This window comes from Dasypus novemcinctus, chromosome 13, assembly GCF_030445035.2.
Source record: "Dasypus novemcinctus isolate mDasNov1 chromosome 13, mDasNov1.1.hap2, whole genome shotgun sequence".
Classification (NCBI taxonomy): domain Eukaryota; kingdom Metazoa; phylum Chordata; class Mammalia; order Cingulata; family Dasypodidae; genus Dasypus; species Dasypus novemcinctus.
Genome location: NC_080685.1, coordinates 34,679,698 through 34,685,281, shown reverse-complemented (window position 1 = coordinate 34,685,281; position 5,584 = coordinate 34,679,698). Strand labels below are relative to the sequence as shown.

Genomic DNA, 5,584 nt, shown 5'->3' with positions numbered 1-5,584 from the left:
AGCAGGTGACTGGCTTGTCTCTCTTCCCAAGGCCTTTGCCCCTGTTTAATGGAGACTTCTTTCCTTCCTCATGTATTCACTTCTCTGTGTGTTTACTTCTGGGCTCCAGGATCAAAACTCCAAACTCAGTTCTCTGCCATTTCTTTTCTTTGTGAATCCCCACCCAGCAAGGAAGTGAGGAGGCAACATCCTACTGACTTGGCCTAATCAAAGCCTTAATCATTATTTAATCAAGTAAAAGTGAAACCTCTGAATGCAATTTAATCTAATATGACTTGAGGTACAGATTACTTTAAAAACATATCTATTTTTGTAATTCATAAATATATCAAACTGCCACAGGGGCAGAAAGAGTATTGGTGGAAATAACTGAAAATTTCCCAGCCTTTTTGAGGGACATGGACATACATGTCAGGAAGTGCAGTACACCCCAAACAGTATAAATCCTAACAGGCCTACCTCAAGATATATATTATCAAATTGTCCTATGTTTGGGATAAAGAGAGAATACTGAAAGCAGTGAGAGAAAAGAGATCCATAACACACAAGGAAAGTGCAATAAAATTAAACACTTATTTCTCTTCTGAAACCATGGAGGCAAGAAGGCAGTGGTATGGCATAGTTAAGGCACTAAAAGAAAAAAACTGTCAGCCAAGAATTCTTTATCCAGCAAAGATGGTATTCAAATATGGGGCAGAAAAAAAAATTGAGGCAAAGTTCAAAATATTCATAGACAAACAGAAACTAACAGAGTTTGTCAGTAAGAAACATACCCTTCAAGAAATACTAAAGGGAGTTCTGCAAGTTGAAAGGAAAAAAACAGGAGAGAGAGGGTTGGAGGAGAGTTTAGGAGGGAAGAATATTGGTAAGAATAATTAAAAAGAAAAAAAGCAAAGTAAAAACAACATACCACATACATAACCCTAAAGAAAATATGGGTAATGTAAGTAATGCCTTGACAGTAATAATATTGAATGTTAATGGATTAAACTCTCCAATCAAAATACACAGATTGGCAGAAATGATAACAAAATATGTCCCATCTATATGATATCTAGAAGAAACTCACCTTAGACCCAGGGACACAAGGAAGTTGCAAGGAAATGGTTGAAAAACAATTTCACATGCAAACAATAACCCAAAAAATAAGGTGGGACTAATTATACTAATATTGGACAAAATAGACTTTAAATGCAAAACTTTTGTCAGAGACAAAGAAGGACACTATATATTACTAAAAGAGGTAATTTATCAAGAAGAAAGAACAATCATAAACATTTATGCACCTAACAAGGGAACCTCAAAATACACAAAGCAAACATTGGAAAAACTAAATGGAGAAATAGATGCCTCTACAATTGTAGTAGGGGACTTTAATACACCATTATCATCATTAGACAGGACATCCTGAAAGAAAACATCAGTAAAGAAACAGACATTGAATAATATGTTAGAGGATCTAGATCTAATAGAAATATACAGAACATTACACCCAAATACAGTGGGATATACATTCTCCTCAAGTGCACACAGATCATTCTCCAGGATAGAAAACATGCTAGGCCACAGAACAACTTTCAACAAATATAGAAAGATTGAAATTATACAAAGAAATTTCTCCGACAAAAATTGAATTAGGCTGGAAATCAGTAAGGGGCAGAGAACCTGATTAAGCATAAAGATATGGAAGTTAAACAACACACTCTTAGACAATCATTGGGCCAAAGAGGAAATTGCAAAATAAATCAGTTACTACCTTGACACAAATGAAAATGAGATCACAATGTATCAAAACCTATGAGATGCAGCAAAAGCATTGCTGAGAGGCAAATTTATAGCCATAAGTGCCTATATTAAAAAAGAAGAAAGAGCTAAAATCAAAGACCTAACTGCACACCTGGAGGAATTAGAAAAAGAACAACAAACTAATCACAAAGGAAGTAGAAAGAAGGAAATAACAAAGATTAGAGCAAAGATAAAAGAAATTGAAAATAAGAAAACACTTGTATTAGTCAGCCAAAGGGTGCTGATGCAAAGTACTAGAAATCAAAGTACAAAAACTGTTGGCTTTTATAAAGGGTATTTATTTGGGTTAGAAGCTTACAGTCACCAGGCCTTAAAAAGTCCAACTCAAAGTATCATAAGAGGTACTTTCTCACCCAAAGTCTGTTGTCCTATGTTGACACAAGATTGTGGGCCATGTGTGTGAGTGTTCAGCATTTCTCCTCCTTCTTAAGACTCTATAATGTCTGCTTCTTCTTATTTCAGCTGGCATAGGGCTTGTCACTCTACCCTGGGCTCATTTTTTTCTGGGCTCAAGAGTCTCTATTCTCTCCACAAGATCAGTTGTAGACTATAAGTCTCATCTCTCTTCCCAGGACCTCTGCTGTGTCTAGTGGAGCGTTCTCTCCTTCCTTGCATATCTGCTTCTCCGTGCATATACTTCCATGTGAACGTCTGTTTGATCAGCCCAAGGGGCTGGGACTCAATGCTGAGTCACACCCTAATGGTGTGGTTACATCAGAGCCCTAATCTTAAAATAATTTAATCAGACATCTCAGCTAACTCTAATACAATCAAAGGGTTATCATGAGCCCAGAGGAATGGATCAATTTACAAACATAATCAGTATTTCTTTTTGGAATTAATATCAAAGTACCACAACACTAGAAAATTTTTTAAAAACCACAAGCTGGTTCTTTGAGAAGATTAATAAAATTGACAAACCTTTAACTAGACTAACAAAGAAAAAAAAGAGTAGATGCAAATACATAAAATAAGAAACAAGAAAGGGGGTATCACCACTGATTCCACAGAAATAGAGTATCATAAGAAGATACTTTGAAAAATTGTATGACAACAAGATGGAAAACTTAGATGAAATGGACAAAGTTCTAGAAACAAACAAGTAGCCTATATTGGTGAAAGAAGAAACTGATGAACTCAATAAATAAATCACCAGTAATGAGATTGAATCAGTCATCAAATACCTCCCAACTAACAAGAGTCCAGAATCAGATGACTTCACAGGTGAAATCCATCAATCATTCCAGAAATAATTAACACCAATCCTGCTTAAACTCTTCCAAACAATAGAAGTTGAGGGAATATTGCCTACCTCATTCAATAATGCCAACATCACCTTAAAACCAAAACTACATAAACACAGCACAGGAAAAGAAAACTACAGACTAATCTCTCTAATGAACCTAGATACTCTCTTCTGATAAAAACATTTCAAAAGATAGGAATAGAAGGAAACTTCCTCAACATGATAAAGGGTATATATGAAAAATCCACAGCTAGCATCATATTCAATGGTGAAATGCTAAAGTCTTTCCCTCTAAGATATGGTACAAGAAAAGAATGCCCACTGTCACCACACTTATTTAACATCATGTTAGAAGAACTTGCTCAAGCACTTAAGCAAAGAAAAAGATGTAAAAGGTATCCAAATTGGAAAGGAAGAAGTGAAAATTTGACAATTTGCAGATAACATTCTCCTATATATAGAAAGCCCTGAAAAATCTACAACAAAGCTTCTAGAGCTGATAAATGAGTTCAGTAAAATGGCAGGATATAAGATCAATACAAAAAATCAGCAGAATTTATGTACACCAATAATGAACAATCTGAGGAGGAAATCAATTTAAAAATACATTTACAATGGTAACTAAAAGAATAGGAATAAACTTAACTAAAGATATAAAGATGTAAAGAACTTTTACACAGAAAACTACACAACACTTTTAAAAACAATCGAAGAAGACCTAAATAAATGAAAGAATATTCCATGTTCATGGATTGGAAGACTAAACATCATTAAGATGTCTGCCCTACCCAAATTGATTTACAGATTTAACACAATCCCAATAAAGATTACAATATTTTTTATTGAATTAGAAAAGCTAATTATGAAATTTATTTGGAAGGGCAAGAGGCCCCAAATAGCCAAAAATATCATGAAAGAGAGAAACAAAATTGAAGGAATCATACTTCCTGACTTTAAAACACACTACAGGGAAGATGTGGCTCCATTGATTGAGCTCCCACCTACCACATTGGAGGTCTTGGGTTTGGTTCCCATTGCCTCCTAAAGAAAATGAGCAAGACAGTGAGCTTATGTGACAGGTTGGCATGGCAAGCTGACACAACAAGATGATGCAACAAAGAGACACAAGAAGGAAAACATAATGAAAGATACAGCAAAGCAGGGAGTGGAGGTGCCTCTTAAAAGAAGACAAGCACACAACACACAGACACAGCAAGTGCAAACAATGGGGGAGGGGTAGATAAATAATAAAACTTTTTAAAAATTAAAAAAATACTACAAAGCTACAGTGGTAAAAACTGTATGATATTGGCACAAGGATAGACATACTGACCAATGGAACAGAACTGAGAGTTATGATATAGATCTTCACATATAGAGTCAACAGATATTCAACAAGGCCACCAAACCCACTCAACTGGGACAGAATGGCCTCTTCAACAAATGAAACTGGATATCTATATCCAAAAGAATGAGAGAGGATCACCATCAATCTTACTCCCTATACAAAAACTAACTCAAGATGGATCAAAGATCTAAAGAACCAAGATCATAAAGCTCTTAGAAGATAATGTAGGGAAGCATCATAGAGACATCTATGAGATCTTGTAGTAGGAAATGGTTCCATAAACTTTATGCCTAAAGCACAAGCAATGAAATAATTAGATAATTTTTAAAAATTCATCAAAATTTAAAACTTTTGCATTCTAAAGGAGTTTGTCAATAAAAGGAAGACAGTGCTCACTGTGACAGCACATATACTAAAATTGGAATGATACAGAGAAGATTAGCTTGGCCCCTGTGCAAGTTCATGAAGCATTCCATATTTTTTATTAATCAAATTGACTAGACTCACAGAACTAGAGTCTAGGAGATAGGTTTACAGGAGACAGAAAGGGAGTAGAAGATAGTGAGTCAATGCCCATATGGGCAAAATCTATAGTAATGTGGAAGGGTATAGTTGTGCAGTGGATGGGCATGACAGTGTTGCAGTGATGCTATTGGGTTCAACAGTGCTGGTCTGTGAGGGGGCTAGTGTGGAGGATTGGGTTGGACTATTCATGAAACTGGGGTGAAGGTCAGGGGAAGGAACAGGTGAACTTAGGGATCTGCAGGTCTGTAGTTAAAACTACAACACTGGGAATGTTATTTTGGCAAATATGTCAAGGGAGGGTTACTGGTATATGCTTTTGGATGTGAAGCAGGGCACACAGGACAGGGCACACCAGGGACAGACTTCCAAGGACTATGTAACTGTTTATCTTGTCATAATGTGTTATATCAATAGGTAGAGACCTATATAATAAACATGAAAATATTAAACTCTCATCCTGGGAAGTCCTGCTTTGTTCTCAGTTAGAGGGACAAAAATCCCCTGAGAACATAAGCAGTGCCTAATAAAAGAAAACAGAACAGGAAGCAGACTTGGCCCAGTGGTTAGGGCGTCCATCTACCACATGGGAGGTCCACGGTTCAAACCCTGGACCTCCTTGACCTGTGTGGAGCTGGCCCACGCACAGTGCTGATGTGTGC

The 5,584-nt window shown here is 36.3% G+C and overlaps 1 pseudogene; it reads left to right on the top strand.

Moving 5' to 3' along the window:
- Positions 1 to 4,788: 4,788 nt before the first annotated feature.
- Positions 4,789 to 4,882, top strand: LOC111762497 (U6 spliceosomal RNA; annotated as a pseudogene).
- Positions 4,883 to 5,584: the final 702 nt, after the last annotated feature.